An 18,133-nucleotide genomic window follows, 5' to 3' on the forward strand; every position below is an offset into this window, starting at 1 on the left:
TTACAGGTGTCAGTCAGTAGCACCTAGCTCTTTTTAAATTAAGTTAAATTGAGTTATTTATTTATTTTTGGTGTACATAGTTGTTCAAGGGAGGTGGCATTGTAACATTTCCCCATCAGCCCCACCCCTTGGTTTGTATTTTCTAAGATTTTACAATGTTCCTATCCTTTAGTTATGCTAAAAGTATATTTTAAAAAGTGTTTTCAGATAAGTGGGAGGACCCTCTCCTCTCTTTCTCCCCTCCTCCTTAGACAGACTTAGCAGGCATTATTCGTGTGTGTGTGTGTGTGTGTGTGTGTGTGTGTGTGTGTGTGTGTGTGTATGCATGTGCAGGTCCTGGAGCTTGAACTCAGGGTCTGTGTGCTGTCTCTCAGTGTTTTTTGCCCAAGGCTAGTGCTCTACTACTTGAGCCACAGCTCCACTTCTGGCTTTTTGTCAGTTAATTGGAGATAGAAGGCTCACAGACTTTTCTTCTCAGGCTGGCTTTGAACCATGATCCTCAGATCTCAGCCTCCTGAGTAATTAAGATTATAGGTATGAGCCACCAGTGCCTGGCACACTCAAGGATCTTAAATTGCATTTATTATCGTGTCTTTGAGTCACTTAAACCCATTGGGATTCTTCTGCTACTTGTGTCACTTTTTCTTCACACAGGAAAACATGTGTACCCCTCCCCCACCCCTTAATGCAACTCACCATGTCCTGCTTGGACTGGATTCTCAGATCTCAGCCTCCTGATTAGCTAGGATTATAGGCGTGAGCCACCGGGGCCCTCCATAGACATTCTTCTTCTTTTTTAAGGAATCATAAATTTTGTTTCAAAATGTAAACACAATGAAACAGACATTATTCTTTACCTCCTCCATGATACCTACTGTATCTTGTGCCACTTATGTTATTAATATCATGTTTTTTATTTGCATCATCTTTTCCTTTAAAAAGAAAAACAACCCTAAACAGTTTAGCCTCTTCCTGAGCAATAATATTCATGAAGTCATGGCTTAGCTGTACCAGTTCCTTTTCCTAGCAGATCAAAATACATAACCATAATTATTAAAAAATATGGGTCTGTGTACCTTCAATGATATACAAAACAGGCTCTGGGAACAGCTGATCCCATATAATCCTTTCAATGCGTTTGCTTCTGTAGTAAACAAGCACCTGGGAGATGGGCTTGGCTCCCCAGCAGTGGCTCTGCCTTAAAGCCTAAGGGCTGCAGAAACATGGCGGCTTGGCTACTGTGGAGGGATGGAGGGCAATGAGCCTATAGCAGAAGGCAGCAAAGCCTGGCTTTGTCTCTGTCACTCATTTTGCCCAGGAGCAGGTATCAGAAGCTAGGTTCACTCACCTAGCTCCTGATTCTTCTGCAGCCAGGACTCAACTCACACTACTTACCTCCCAAGGAAAAGACCAGAAGGATTTGGGTGTTGACTTAAACATGGGTAGACAAAACAGAGCTTTCTGTGTTTTACCTGAAGGAAGAAGGCAGTGGTAGAAGGAGTCAGATAGACCCAAGTTTTAATATGCCTAGGCTTTGTAGGAAATACATCCCACCAGAATTTTCCTGCTGAAATGGTGGTGTGTGTACTTAAGTAAGTTTCTTCACATCTCTTCCCTCCTTCCTTCCCTCCCTTCTTTTTCCTTTCCCTTCCTTTCCTCTCCCTTTCCCTTTCCCTTTCCATCCCTCCCTCCCTCCCTTCCTTTCTCCTCCTTTTCTTTTGCCCTCCTCTTTTTCTTTTCCCCTTTAGCTCAGAATGTTCTAGAACTCTCCCATGTGTCCGAGAGAAGACAGAGATAGAACATTAATAAGGCCCCAACTGATCTGGGGCCTGCCCTGCTCCCCTCTCTTAGTTTGTGGCCAGTTACCTCCTTCACTCCATTTCTGCCATACTGGCCACTTTGGAGTTCTTGGGACATACTGGATATTCATCTTGCAGGGCCTTTGCACTGGTTGTTCCTCCTGCTTTCATGCTATTCCCTGTTCTTTCTTCATGGTCCATAGCTTCTTAAGGTCTTGGTTAAAGTGTCAACTTCTCAGTAAGTCCCTGTTGGGAAACCTGTTCCCTCCTCCCCACCCTTGGCCCCCACAACCCTGTCTCTCTTCCTGCTCCATTTTTTCCTTCCCACACCTGCCACTATAAAATACACTCTAGGTTTGGCCTGTTTATTTGTTTGTTACCTTTCTCCTCCACAAGAATATAAGCTTCATGACTATGGGGATTTCTGAAAAAAAAAATGTGTTCACTACAGTTTCCTGGGGCCTAGAACAGCAAGTGACATATAGAAAGTGCTTGGTGATTATTCGTTTGTTGCATAATGAATGGCTAGCAGCGATTGCCAGACTGGAAGGATTAAATGAGCTCATGTATGCAAGGCATAGAGTGGGGGCCCAGTGGCCTGGTTTGCAGAGGGTACAGCCTCAGGCTCATGGCTGCCTTGGCCTCAGGAGAGCCTGCTTCTCTCCCAGAATCCCTTGCGACTTGAACACCAGTGGCCAAGAGGGCTGTCAGAGCAGCCCTCGGTTGGCGATACATTTGCTGGATTTTCAATACTTGATTTTCCCCCCGTGGACAGAGAGCAAGAATCCTTTAAACTCATTCATGAGAAACTCATGGCTATATTTTCTACAGGCATCTCTGTGGGCCACAGAAGCCTGGGAGGGTGTGGAGTGAGGGGAGGCCCAAAGCCAGGAGGGAAAAACATTTAGCCTTCTGCAGCTGCTCCTGTCTGCTGTCTCCTCCTATTGAAGTGGGGTGGGGGGGGGGGAGGCTGGCTGAGGCCCAGCATGCTTAGATCTGACACCCATTGGGACTGGTACAGTGTGGTTGTCTTTCTTCCCAACTACCCCTTCCATTTGTCCTGGGGCCAGAAAGCTGCTTCCTGTAGGCTCAGCCCTGACCCCTGGGTGGGCCTGCCTCAGCTGCTGGCTCAGGCCACAGCCTCGGCAGCTCCTCTGCTTTGTGACAGGCCTCAGATAACTCCCAATTGGGCTCCCCATGAAGAGCCAGTGCTCTACCCTCCCTGGCATTTCAGCAATGATTTTGGGGTAGCCCCTGGTGGGTTAAAACTATGTTGTGCTTGTCCTGGGGCTTGAACTCAGGCTCTAGGAGCTGCCCCCCTGAGCTTCTTTTGCTCAAGGCTACTGCTCTACCACTTTGAGCGGCAGCTTCACTTTGGTTTTCTGGTGGTTCATTGGTGATAAGAGTCTCACAGACTTTTCCTGCCTGGGCTGGCTTTGAACCATGATCCTCAGATCTCAGCCTCCTGAGTAGCTAGGATTACAGGAGTGAGCCACTGGTACCTGACTTCTCCTGTGTCTCCACCCCTCTCCTAGTGCTTAAACTGTGGTGTTGGAATGTTGCCAGGGATATCTCTGCTCCTCCCAAGGGCTTGCCTTGACCTGCCCCTCCTAGCAGACACTAGGGAGAATGAGAGTGTGGGGGTGCATGCCTGCAGCTAGCCTCTGAGCTGGAAAGGCGGCTGCGGTAACAACCCAGGACCCCGTCATGGGCTGGAGGTTGGGTGGTTTCTGGGCAGTTCACTTCCTGCACAGCCACACAAGCGGGGAGGGCAGTTGGCTGATAAACACTCCAGTGGCCTCATTCCTCATTGAGAAATTTTGAGGCGTGATCTACGTCGTTTCCCAGAGATGCCCGGCATGATGGAGCCCCAGTTGCCCCAGTAACAGCTGCCTTGATTACGTAAGCTTTGCTGGCTCGCTTCCCGTCCTGAGATCATTCTCAGATGGGGTGGATTAATGAAGGCTGCAAGCTCTTTCCCATTGCCCCTTACCAAGAGGTTTGTTATGGAGTGAATTCCATCTTCCCCAACATCCCAACCCCTGGTACCTGTGACTACAACCCTGAGTGGAAATAGGTCTTTGTAGATCTAGTTAAGATGAGGTCATCCAATGCCTGATTTCTTCTAAGAGGCAAAAATAGACACACAGGTACGGACACACAGGGATGAGGAGTTCACTAAAATTCAGAGAAAAGCCAGGTGCCAGTGGCTTACCCTTGTAATCAGGAGTCAGAAATCTGAGGATTGTGGTTCAAAGCCAACCTGGGCAGGAAAGTCTGTAAGACTTTTATCTCCAATGAACCACCAGAAAATCAGAAGTGGCACTGTGGCTCAGAATGGTAGAACACTAGCATTAAGCAAAAGAGCTCAGGGACAGCGCCCAGGCCAAGTTAAAGCCCCATGATTAAAAAAAAAAATGAACGAACAAAAGAAAGAAAGAAAGAATGAGCTGCTAACTGTCCTAAGTCACCCAGTTGGTGGCATTCCCCCCCCCCCAAGTTCTGGGGCTTAGACTTAGGGCCTGAGCACTGTCCCTGGCTTCCTTTTTGCTCAAGGCTAACTCTCGACCACTTGAGCCACTGCACCACTTCCAGCTTTTTCTGTGTATGTGGTGCTAAGGAATCGAACCCAGGGTTTCATGCGTGCTAGGCAAGGACTCTACTGCTAAGCCATATTCCCTGTGGCACTTTGTTATAGCAGCCTGAGGAAACTGACCAGCGGTCACCCTTTGGTATCAGAGTTGGGCCTGAGATTGCTCTGGCCAATAGTAGATGGTCACCAGATGATGGGTGGATCTTGGGCCTAGGTCATAAGAGGCATGGAAGTTTCTACTTCGTCTCTCTTGGAACCCATTCCTTATGCTGTGGGGGAAGTTCAAGCAACCACATAGGGGAGAAGAGGGGGAGAAGGGAGTGCTCTTGTGGAATCCTGTCTCTTATCACATTTAACCTTGGCACCTTTGCAGAAAACTCCAGGAGTAGGGTTTCTTGGCTGGCATCCATGAGGACAACCTGTGGGTTTGTGGACGGTGTGACAGAGCTATGTCCTTGGCACTTAGCACTCCACAGAGTGATCAATCTACTTCTCTTGCTGGGATTGGTTCAAGCATGGACCAGAAGTAGAGAGCTCCTGGGGAATTGTGGGAAATACTGACTTGCTCCTAGGAAAGGTACTCAGAGTTCAGCCTGTCCTTTTCTTCCTCTGCTTTGACTCTGCTTAGATGTGTTACCTGGAGTGGAATGGTTATGAACCCCTTATGATCTCCAGAGAAACTAGACTTAGCATGATGCTGACTTGAGGCCAGCTGAACAAGGTAGTGGGGACACTCATCCTTGTGGATATTTGAGAAGCTGTTGGAACTGGTCCTCATTCTGCATTTATTTTTTTTTTTGTTGGTCGTGGGGCTTGAACTTGGGGTCTGGGCACTGTCCCTGAGCTTTTTCACTCAAGGTTAGAACTCTACCACTTTGAGCCACTGTGTCACTTCTGGTTTTCTGGTGGTTATTTGGAGACAAGAGTCACGAACTTTTTTGCCTGGGCTCACTTCCAACTGTAATTCCCAGATCTCAGCTTCCTGAAGAGCTAGGATTACAGGTGTGAGCCACCAATGCCCAGCCCTGCTCTGCACTTCTTGTTCCTGGCAGCATCGCTTTCCTTAGTGTTTAGTAGGATCAGAACCTATTAGTGTACCATGAAATCAGTTACATGGATCATAGCCCCCAATGAGAAAATTGAACTAGAATAGGGAAAAACAGAATAAACAGAATTGAAGATAGCTTGAGTGCAGTAGTGCTTGTCTAAAGTTGAAGGGGAAACATTTTTCTACTCTAGTTCAGGTTCAAAGCCATTAGCTTAAGCTTAAGTACTTGCTTAGCAAGTGCCAAGCTCTTGAAGTTAGTCTCTAATCCTACCAAGGAGAACCAGAAAGAAAGATTCCACATCCTCTTTTTTCCATTCCTCATGTAATGGCACAGACCCTTCTCCATCTTAGAGTGTGTGTGTGTGTGTGTGTGTGTGTGTGTGTGTGTGTGTGTGTGTGCCAGTACTGGCACCTGAGTTCAAGGCCTTGTTTCACACCCCCCCCCCCAAAATCAGGGCCTGGATGCTGTCCCTGAGCTCTTTTTGTTCAAGTGCCCAGGTGAGGCCTTGCAGTTTTGATCAGGGCTGGTGCTCTACCACTTGAGCTACACTTCTACTTCTGGCTTTTTGTTAGTTCATTGGAGATAAAAATCTCACAGACCTTCCTGCCTGGGCTGGCTCCAAACCACTATCCTCAGATCTCAGTCTCCTGAGGAGCTAGGATTATGGGCATCAGCTACAGGTGCCCAGGTCCATTTCTGCTGCTTTAGGTATGGAACTTCTCTTCAGGTTACTAGCTGGCACCCTGCTCACACCTGGCCACACGCTCCACCAGGCAGCCAGAGCCTCAGCTTAGGTGCCTTTCTTGCCAGAGTGAGGACCTAGGGGTGGGCTTTGTGAGCTGATTTTGTGTGGCCTCGTCTTTTAACTGACCAGGTTTCTTGAGGAGGATGCAAAGACACTTGAGTGTCAGTCAGTTCTTGGGTACAAGGGTGGCACAAGGGATCTTTTTCTGCTGCTTTAGGTCTGAGGGGCATGGCAAGAATACTGTTACTGAGGAGGAAATACTAATGGTAGCTCTGAGCAGCCATCTAGCACTGGGCGGCTCCCATACTGTGCTGCCTCATCAAGGAGGAGGTAGGGCCATCATCACTGCTTTGCAGAGGGGACAACTGAGGCACACAAAGGAGCAGAGGCTCCTCGGGGGAAGGGGAGAAGGGGAAAGCTGGTTCCACTTTCACAACCTTCCTGGACTCCAGCTTTCATCCTCCTGAAAGTGAGGGACACCTCCCCTCCCCTCTCCACATGGCATTCTAGCATCTTCTCTAAGCCTAGCCTAGGCTGCCCCTCCTCAGGCTAGCTGGGTGTTGCTCCAGGCAATGTGATTAAAGTTCGTCCCTCCAGAGAGAATCTGTGTTAAGGAATGGAAGGCTTGAAGCAAGGAAGAATGTTCATAATGTTTATGGGGCTCTTCGCTGCACAGGCTTATTTCCAACCCCCTCCTCCTCTTCCCCCCTATGCTTAGGCGGCTGCGGAAATATTAGACCACATAGCAGAAACCTGCAGGGTTGTCAATTCAAAAGCAGAACAGTGAAGATGAGAATTAAAAAAAAAAAAAAAACAACAAAACAACAAACCACCCAAATCCCATCTCCTGTAAATGTTAGAAATCTGAGGGATGATCAGGTACCTGGAATTCTTACAGTGCCAATTTCCAATGGATTGGGCCGGGGGGGGGGGGAGGGGGAGAATGCATATATCTGTTAGAGCAGGAGACGCTTGGTCCCGCTTTTAATTGCACCTGGTAAGGGGCTTAATATCTCAGCCAATTTCTCCATCATCTTTTGCAAATCTTGGGCGGCTCAGGTCCCCGGGGGCTGTGTGTAATAAAACGGGATGGTTAAAGGGCACGTTTCTGCATTAACGAATCTTTCTGCACTGGCTGGGCCTGAGCATTATGTAAATGTTTACTGTAATTAAGAGATGAAGTTGTCATTGCACAGTATTTTGGTTGCTGGTTTGGAGTTCCTGCCCTGAGTAGAACCTGGGAAGGAAGAGGATCAGGAAGAAGGAGGAAAAAGAGAAAGAAAGAAAGAAAGAAAGAAAGAAAGAAAGAAAGAAAGAAAGAAAGAAAGAAAGAAAGAAAGAGAAAAGGTGGAAATGTGTTCACTATCCAGTTAACCCTAGGCATACTTTTTTTTTTTTTTGCCAGTCCCGGGCCTTGGACTCAGGGCCTGAGCACTGTCCCTGGCTTCTTTTTGCTCAAGGCTAGCACTCTGCCACTTGAGCCACAGCACCACTTCCAGCTTTTCCTGTGTATGTGGTGCTAAGGAATTGAACCCAGGGCTTCATGCATGCTAGGCAAGCACTCTACCACTAGGCCACATTCCCAACCCAGTTGTCTTGCTTTAATGATCTCTTTAGCTGGTGTTTAAGTGTTTAAGGGAGAAGTAGGGTCACATAGGGGAAGGGGAGGCAGGTCTTACTTGATCCCAAAGATGGGATGATGTATTTTATCCCAAACTTGGAGATTTTTTTTTTTTTTTTTTTTTGCTGTTCCTGAGGCTTGAGGCCTGGATGCTGTCTCTGAGCCTCTCTGTGCTCAAGGCTTACACTCTACTACTTGAACCACAGCACCATTTCTGGCTTTTTCTGAGTAGTTTATCAGAGTTAAGAGTCTCATGGATTTTTCTGCCTGGGCTGGCTTTGAACAATGATCCTCAGATCTCAGCCTCTTGAGTAGCTAGGATTACAGGCAGGAGCTACCAGCGCCTGGCTTGCATTTGTAATATGTACAAGGTTTTCTTGTTTTGTTTTTAGAAGTGGGAGGTGGTGGCATTTAAGACAAAAACCTAAGACACATTTTATATAGGAAGATACTCGTATCTTTCCCCCCCCCCCTTTTTTTTTTATCTATGCTGACATCCTGGTATAGTTAACTATAGAGTTGACATGAACCAGGCCCAGAAGGCCAACCAGCTCTTGGCTGCTCTTCTCCCAGCAGTGTAACACATGCCTAGGTACAATGTCCAACCTAGGCAGCTGCCTACAGCTTTTAAAAAAATATTTTAATTGCAATTGAATTGATACATTATAAACTGCACATGTTTGAATCACACAATTTGATACTTTTTTTTTTCTGTGCTGGTACTGAGGCTTGAACTCAAGGCCTACCACTCTCGCTTGGCCTTTTTGCTCAGGGCTAGCACTCTTACCACTTGAGCCATACCTCCACTGTTGACTTTTTGCTGCTTAACTGGAGACAAAGTCTCGTGGATTCTTTTCTGCTTGGGCTGGCTTCCAACTGAGGCACTCCAGTCTTAGCCTCCTGAGTAGCTAGTCACCAGTGCGTAACTTGATTTGATAAAATTTGACAAATGCATATACTTATGAAGTGATTATGACAATTAAAATTGGGACCATCCCATAATGCCTCGGGCTGCCCATGCACCATATTTGTGTCCCAATCCTTATATTGCTCCTGGGTGCACATGAAGGAAGGAAATGGCTAGGTTATAGGGTGTATATTTAACTTGATTAAAAGGAAAAAAAACCCTACATAAACAAACTATTTTCCAATGTAGTTACACTATTTTCTACCATTTTCATAAAAGGATAGGAGTTCCATTTGCTCTGTCTTTGCTAACATTTGGTGTTATTAATCTTCTTCACTTTAGCAACTGTAGCTAATGGCTCAGTGTTTTTTGTTTTGTTTTGTTTTGCTTTTGATCCTGGCCTTGGGCTTGAACTCAGTGACTAGGCACTGTCCCTAAGCTTTGTTTTTCTTTTGCTTAAGGATAGCACTCTACCACTTGACTCACAGCTCCACTTCCAGATTTTTTGGTGCTTAATTCGAGATAAAATTTTCATGGACTTTCCTGCCCAGGCTAGCTTCAAACTGAACCACTATCCTCAGATCTCAGCCTCCTGAGTAGCTAGGATTACCGGTGTGAGCCACCAGCACCTGGCTGATACCCATCTTATGTTCAGATACTCTAAGTCAAAGTGCACCATCTACATCTAACCTACCAGCCATCCTAGCTGGGCCCAACCTGCCTTACCCATGCTCAGAACACTTCTATTCACTTACGGTTGAGCACTGAAAGTGAGAAATAGATGTCATATGGGCATGCTTTTCCTTCCAACCTCTGTAAAAGTGGAAAATGAGGAAGCCAAATCATTGCAAGTCCAAGATGGTTTATTTGCAGTTTGATGTATTGCAAGATGTATTAAAACAACTAAAATATTGGAGGGAGAAGACTTTTTAATTTAATTTTTTTTGTGTGTGCAAGGGCTTAAACTCAGAGCTTGGAGCTCTTGTTTGGCTTTTTCTACTTACCCTGGTGCTCTACCAATTGAGCCATACCTCCAATCCAGTATCTTTGCTGGTTAATTGGAAATAAAATCTCAAACATTTGTCTTCCAGGGGTAGCTTTGAGCCAGGATCTATAAATCTCAGCTTCTAGAGCCCTTAAGATTATAGGCTACTAGGCGGTGGCTCACACCTATAATCCTAGCTACTCAGGAGCCTGAGATCTGAGGATCGCAGTGTGAAGCCAGCCAGGGCAAAAAAGTCCATGAAACTCTTATCTCCAATAAACTACTCAGAAAAATCCAGAAGTGGCTCAAGAGGTAGAGTGCTAGCCTTGAGCACAAAGAGGCTCAGAGACAGTGCCCAGACCCAAAGTTCTAGCCCCACTCACAACCAACAGAAAGAAAAAAGAAAGAAAAAAAAACCCTGATTATAGGCAGGAAACACCAACACCTGGCTTGAGCAGAAGTCTTTCATGAACTTAAGTCACCTGTCACTTGTTTATATCTCTTTAAGTGGCCTTCCCACCAAGTCAGGGACCCAGGTCTGGTAACAAGTCCTTTTGAGAATTCCTGCTCTCACTGGGTGCCAGTGGCTCATGCCTGTAATCCTAACTACTCAGGAGGAGCTTCATGGAGAATTTTGATGTTAGCCTGCACAGAAAAGTCCACCAGACTCCAATTTCAAAATAACCAGCAAAAAGCTGGGCTGGAGGCATGGCTCAAGTAATCCTAGCTACTTAGGAGGCTGAGATCTGAGGACTGTGGTTCGAAGCCAGCCGGGGCAGAAAAGTCCCCATGAGACTCTTATCTCCAACACACTACTAAAAAAAAAAAAAGAGCCAGAAGTGGGGCTGTGGCTCAAGTGGTAGAGCACTAGCCTTGAGCACAAAGAGGCTCAAGGACAGCATCGAGGCCCTGAGTTCAAGCCCCAGGACCAGCAAACAAACAAAAATGTAGTAGAGCACCAGCTCTGAGCAAGCAAGCTAAGTGAACACAAGGCATTGAGTTTAAACCCTGGTTGGTACTGGCTTTTAAAAAAAAAAAAAAGGCCTTGTATAATTTTCTGTAAGGTTTTTGATGGCTGCATGACAGACTGGCTTACTGTAAAAATAAAGTTAAGGAAAATAATGTATGTATTGGCAATGATCTTATTAAAGTCTATGAATAAAAATATGTATAACCAAAAAAAAAAAAAAAAAGGCCTGCCCTGTGTTGGTAACAAGATGAGACGATGAGGCCGTGCAGATGGCTCATGTCTAGGGAGGCAAGCTGGGACCTCAGGCTGGTGCCAGCACAGGTGAATCAGCCAGTTTCCTGGATCCTGGAAAATTGTGCCCTGGGCACTTTTTCTGAGGCTGCTCTTTGAAGTCTTCAAGATGAAAGCTTTGCAAGCTGTGACCATGCCCCACCCACAATAGAGGTGGCAGTTTATTCTCAGTGGAGAAAGGAGAATGCTTTTGCCCTGGAGTGGGGGTGTGGGAGACCAGGTCTGATACCAGTTGTGTTCACCTGTGGAGGCAAGCCCCCAGATGCCAGGCCAGCCTGCGAACCTCCAGCTTGAAGATGACCTGGATCTGTTGGTTTTGCCTTGTATTGTATGATGGGAATTTCTGCGTTGGCTCTCCATCCCTCTGTGTGTGACATCCTGACCCTCCCCTCCCCTCCCCCTACAGACCACTGGATCAGGGCTTACTCTGTGCATTCCCCAATGCTATTTCAAAATGGATCCTTGGATTTTGGGTGGTCACAATGCCAGGAGATGATCCTGGGCTTAGCAAAGAAGGAATATCCCTCCCTCAATGTGAATAGGATCCAAGTTGAAAAACAAGATGATTTTCATAGGGGAGAATCAGTTGATTGCTTAAGGGGTAGATATTCCAGTTTGTTCAACCTCTCAAATGCACGTTGGGATGCCAAGTCCATCCATGGGTTTTCGTGGGTTGTTCTTATACTGTTCTAGGACAATTGATGATGTGACTCAGTGGTAGGGGGATGGCTTTGGATTCTTTCACTAGAATGGAGGAGGAAAATGTGACTAGAATATGAACCAAACAGAAGACATTGAGCAACAAAACCCTCCCGATATTAAAGGCTGTTGCTATTACAGTATTCTGGCACAGTGATCACAGAGAATTACAGCGGTTGAAAGAAAGGGGGTTAATTTCAAAAGCAATGATAGAAATGCTTAGTCTTATTTAAGTCAAATTTGCTCTTTTTATTTTCTTTGAGAATTCATTTTGCACCTAATATTTCAAGGCAACCTAAACTGTTTGGCAGTGGTGGGGGTTGGGGAAATACTAGGCTAGGTTGGGCTGGAAGAGTCTTGGTTGGGGTGACCCGGGCAGGTCTGATGACTCACAGAGAGGGGAGCTGCAGTTTTTCTGACATTAAATATTAACACCAAGTATTAATAATGAAGGCTGCCAGTTCCTTTTCACGGTGTTTCCTAGCATGCTTCTTCTTAGCCTGTAAGCCTTGGCTGTTCCCGGGCCCTTTTCCTGGCCTGAGCCATGTGGCTGGAGCCCCTGCTCTCTCTTAGGTCAGGAAAGGTAAGGAAAACAAGGCTGTGTTGTCACCCAGAGAGAGACCCGAGATTGTCCGCTTGGGCCACTGCACACACAACTCCTAGCTCATTGTCCTCCTGCCAACAGGAAAGCAGCTGGGGGTGGAGGAAAAAGCAGGAGATGGATGAGAGGGTGGAATGGACCATGGAGCTGGGAAGAAGAAACTGAATCTCATCAGAGGGCCTGGCAAAGGGCTTCTAGGTTAAAGAAAAGGCGTGCTGGAGTCCTCTTTGGTGGCCATAACTTGGGGGTGGTGTTCAGATACACCCCTATACCTCCCCTATACACCCCTATTCCCTCCACCTCATACATGTTTGTTTGAACAGCTTCTGTATCTCTGGTCAGGAGATTTTAAAATTATTTTTTGATGCCAATCATAGAGTTGACCTCAGGGCCTGGACATTGTTGCTGAGTTTTTTGTGTTCAAGGCTAGCACTCTACCACTGGCGCCATACCTCCACTTCTGACTTTCTTTGGGTGGTTAATTGGAGATAAGTGTCTTACAGGCTTTCTTGCCTGAGGTGGCTTTGAACTGCACTCCTCAGATCTCAGCCTCTTGAGTAGCTAGGATTACAGGTGTGAGCCACCAGGGCCTGGCTGGTCAGGAGATCATACACTTTGGAAGAGGTGACAATGACCCATTCCAGGAAGATTTTGTCCCACAATCTTGACTGCTGACATTGGTGACAGAGGCTTGGGCCTCGCGCACCCTAATTTTGCTGACCCTTACCTAGCATGGTCACCCCCAGCTACCCAAATGCTATATATAGCACTAGTTCCTAGCCCTGCTCAGACAAAGGGGATCTTGAACTTACATCGAGGGAACCAGGCTCACTGAAAGCATGCTTGGATCTGGGAAATTAAACACTCGGTGATCTCTTATGCAAAAAAATGTACAAAGAATCAAATGTGAAATGATCCATTTTCCACACTGCATTGTGTGATCATATTTTCTTTTTAAAATTTTAAATTGTTATTATAAAAGTGATGTACAGCCAGGCATTGTGGCCTTATGCCTGTAATCCTAGCTACTCAAGAGGCTGAGATCTGAGGAGTGTGGTTTGAATCTAGGCCAGGCAGAAAAGTCTGTGAGACTGTTCTCTCCAATTAACCATTAAAAAACTGGAAGTGTCTCTGTGGCTCAAGTGGTAGAGAGCTAGCCTTGAGCACAGAGAGGCTCAGGGACAGTGACTAGGGTCCTGAGTTCAAGCTCCATGACGGACCAAAAAAAGTGATGTACAGAAGGGTTACAATTACATAAATCAAGTAATGAGTACATTTCTTTTTGGACAATGTCATCCCTTCCCTTGCTCTCTCCCAGTTTTTCCCCTCTCATCCCTACCCACAAGTTGTATGGTTCATTTTCAACAGTGTCTAGTGAGTACCACTGATGCTTTTTTTTTTTTTTTTTTTTTTTTGGCCAGTCCTGGGGCTTGGACCTGAGCACTGTCCCTGGCTTCTTTTTGCTCAAGGCTAGCACTCTGCCACCTGAGCCACAGCGCCACTTCTGGCCATTTTCTGTATATGTGGTGCTGGGGAATTGAACCCAGGGCCTCATGTATTCCAGGCAAGCACTCTTGCCACTAGGCCATATCCCCAGCCCTCACCACTGATGCTTTTGTTCAGCCTTTATCCTTCCATATCTGTGTTCATGTAGCTTTAAGTGAAGACTTGTCCTGGGCTGGGGATATAGCCTAGTGGCAAGAGTGCCTGCCTCGGATACACGAGGCCCTAGGTTCGATTCCCCAGCACCACATATACAGAAAACGGCCAGAAGCGGCGCTGTGGCTCAAGTGGCGGAGTGCTAGCCTTGAGCGGGAAGAAGCCAGGGACAGTGCTCAGGCCCGGAGTCCAAGGCCCAGGACTGGCCAAAAAAAAAAAAAAAAAGACTTGTCCTAAGGTATGTCCCCCCAAATGGACAGTTTTCCTTTTTCTTCCCTAGCAGATGATGGTAATAAGGAAAAAACACTAATGCAAGTACAGATGGAGGAGATGAGGTGGCAACCTGAATTTCACTGTGGTGCCAACCTGAATTTCACTGTGGTGAATTAAAAAAAATTGATTGAACTTCCAGATGTTTACAATGGACCCAGTCCACTTTAAGGCAGGGGCCAGCATTCATTTTAGGGATGTTTCTCACCTCAGTTTGTGTGTGTGTGTGTGTGTGTGTGTGTGTGTGTGTGTGTGTGTGTGTGTGTGTGGTGTATGTGTGTGTGCCAGTTCTTAGGCTTGAACTCAGCCTGGATGCTGTCCCTGAGCTTTCTTGCTCAAGGCTAGGCCTCTATCTCTTGAGATACAACCCCACTTTGGCTTTTTGGTAATTAGTTGGAGAAAAGAGTCTCCCTGACTTTCCTGCCTTGGCTGGCTTTGAACTGTGATCCTTGGATCTCAGTCTTGTCAGTAGTTAGGATTATAGGTGTGAGCCAGTGGTGCCTGGTTAAAACAGTTACTCCCTATGAGGACATTGGTCCTCCACAGTAGTGTTTAGTAAGTCCAAGAGTGTGAGGGTGCTTGCCATGGGGGGGGGGGGTGGGCTTGATCTCTGGCCAGGAGCATTTGATTGGGCTGGCTGGCTTTTCTTTCCAATCTGTATACCCCTGGGTTAGCTCCTGCCTGACTTTGCCCTGAGGTGAGTTGGCTGAAAAGAAAGTGGAGGTAGGGCCAGAAGGCTCCATCAATAGTGGTAATTAATTGGGCTCGTGGCCGCCTTGTACCTCTCCTTTGAGGCCATACAGGTGCTCCACAGACATTAATTAATTAGGCCTCCCGCGCCTCCTGTGGGGTTTGGACAGCTATGTCATTCCAGGGGCGCTGCTTCCTGCTATGAGGGCAGAGTGCATTGTGGCTTGGGTGGACAGTGTGGGAGCCACCAGGCCACCTGACCCCCTTGCTGCCAAGGAGGCCCTGGGGCAGATGGGGATTCAATCATTAGCAGAGCTTCGAGGACTTTTCTGGAAGCACAGTTCCTCGATATTCCCAGAGATGCCTTTTGCCAAGGCTTCAACCGGGTCCATCCAGGGAACATATTGGCTTGGGGATCAGAACAAATACTCACCTTTCCTGTTCAATTTCTTCCTCCAACCCAGGGCAGCATTAACAGAAGCATGGGAATCAAATCTCTTCTTGGGGTGCAAAGCCAAGCTGAAGGTGGGGTGGGGGTGGAGTAAAGGTTATTTACTCAAGTTAAAAAACAAGTTAATGAGTAATGGTTTCTGGAATTTCTTGGAGTATATAACCTAGTCGGCGCTAGATTTCTGGCTTCTGAATAATTGTCCTCAGTAATAATACAGAACACCTTCATAATAACACAGCCTTCTGTGTGTTCAAGAAAGTAGCAATTTATTCCAGGCAAGACCAAAAAAAAAAAAAAAAAGGTTGCCTTTATTCATCTTGCTACCTGCCCACCCTAGAGATCCAGTAGTGAGGAGGCCGGGTAATAAGCTCAGGCATTCTGGAGGTCTTTAATGAGCGCTTCTGGCATGCCCAGAAGTTGGGGGGAGGGCCATAAGGGAGTCAGAAAGAAAGAAGCCCTAAAAGCTAAGAATATTTCTGTGAGAAGATAAGCCCTAAATTTACACTGGACTTCTTTTCCTTAAAGGTAACTTTTGAGACAGAGTTGCTTAATGTTCAACATCCATCTCGACCTCTTTTAGATAAGCTAAATACTACAAGTCCCATGCTGCCTTGCGCCTAGGGGTCCCAGCATGAGGAGGTTCAATGATCAGATGTTTCCTATTTAAGATTCCAATTTGGATCTCTGTTAAAGAGAGACAGGACTGCAGGTTGCGGTTGTAGCGCCTGAGTGAGGTCACATGGTTCTCACACTGGAAGTGGTGGCTTCCAATAATGGCTCTGGCTTCCAATAGTGGCTCTGTGTCATGGCTTTGAGAGACTTTTCTGGAAGTACAGCATGGAATGGGCCCCTTCGGGTTTCCCAATAATCCTGGTAGTCTTTTCAGTAGCCCAGAAGAAATTTCACCTAGCTGGAGTGGATTCTCTACTTTGTAACTGACCCTTGATTCCTGACCCCTGACAGCTCACGCAAGCTCGCACAGACACAGTCTCCCCCATGCTTCCACTCCACCCAGATCCATCCTATTATATCCTTCTTCCACAGGTAAGCCCTACTTGTCTTCGGAGACTCAGCTCAGACATCGTCACCGCTTCCGTGCAGCTTGCCCTGATAGGGCTGTCCTGGAACAATTCCTTGTACATAGTGGGTATTTGATAAACCTTTCTCGTTGAATTAGAAAACAACATATGGTGGTTGTGTGGTTCAGATTTCTATTCAATCATGGGATACCACAGTGTTGCCTAGAGTAAATGAATAGAGTCACTAAGGCGAAGAAACTGGTACAGGAACTAGGAGAGCCCCTGTCATGAATCTAGCCTCCTCAGTTGTAAAATGAGGGATGGGATTTCATTACACCTTAAGGTATTGCTAGGGAAAAGGGTTTCCATGAGCAAAGGACCTTGAGAAGTGCTGGTTTTAGCAAAGTGAATCAGGTGGGACAGGACTTCTCAGAGTTTTTTATTTTAGCTTGAACTCAGGGCCCGAGTGCTATCCCTGAACTTTTTTTTCCTCTCTCAAGGCTAGTGCTCTATCACTTTGAGCCACAGGTCCACTTCTGATTTTTAGGTGGTTCATTGGAGATAGGAGTCTCGTGGACTTTCCTGCCTGGGCTGGCCTTGAACCACAATCCTCAGATCTCAACCTCCTGAGTAGCCAGGGTTACAAGCCTGAGCCACTAGCCACAGGCTTCAGGATCTTTTATTATGCGAACATGCATCTATCAGAAGAGTCCTACTGCACTACTGAAGTAAAAATTGTCTTTTGCTTCCACAATGCCGTGGTAACCACAAAACCTCAAGAGCATCCAACAATGCGTACTTCTTTCTCTGGTGTCTAGACTCACCTGGGGTTTGGCTGGGCAGTTCTATTACGCTTGGCTCAGCATGTTCAGATGGCTGGAGGTCCGTCTGAGCTTGTCCTAGTTGGGACAACTAGTAAGATCTGCTCCATTTCCCCCTCTCTCCCAGGATTGCCTCCAGAAGGACAGCCTTCAAGTCCCACCTCCTAGGGAGCCTTCTAGCATCCTACTAGCTGAATCAGGTGGTTGTGTGGAGGGGCCCAACAGGTGGTTCTGCCCACCCCATAAGGGAACTGCAAAGTTGTAGGCAAAGGGCTAGGGGAAAAGAATTAGGGCAGCTGGGTGCCAGTGGCTTTCACTTGTATTTCTGGCTACTCAGGAGGCTGAGATCTGAGAATTGCAGTTTGCCGCTAGCTGAAGTAGGAAAGTCTCTTATCTCCAATTAACCAGCAAAAAGCTGGAAGTGGAGCTGTGACTTAAGTGGTAGAGTGCTAGACTTGAGGGGGAAAAAAGCTAAGGGACAGTGCTGCCCAGGCCCTGAGTTCAAATCTTGGTACACACACACACACACACACACACACTGAGCTTAAAATAGGAAGCAAAGTACCCACAAGGATTGGAGGCAGTCAAAGTTGCCTACCATGAAATCATGTGTGCAAGGCTGGCGTTTGTGAACCACACTGTTTTTTTCACATTTGGCACTGCACATTTTAGGAAGGGGCTTTTGGCAAATGTGGATCATGCTGGTTGCAGGGAATTTGACCTGAGTTGCAGACTCTGACCACTGCAAAGCCAGGCCCAAGGCTCTCACTCCAGATGCCAAGACTGAAAGAGTTGGTAGGCTGTCTGGATATAGTCTGTACCTCCAAAACAAACAAAGAAAACCAAACCAAACTCCCTAAAATCCCCAAACATCCAAAACAAAAGCAAAACAAAACTGTGTAAAAGTGAAGCTGTGTGCTGGAACTGGTGGCTCACCCCTGTAATCCTAGCTACTCAGGTGAC

Source organism: Perognathus longimembris, chromosome 28, assembly GCF_023159225.1.
Source record: "Perognathus longimembris pacificus isolate PPM17 chromosome 28, ASM2315922v1, whole genome shotgun sequence".
NCBI classification, from domain to species: Eukaryota; Metazoa; Chordata; class Mammalia; order Rodentia; family Heteromyidae; genus Perognathus; species Perognathus longimembris.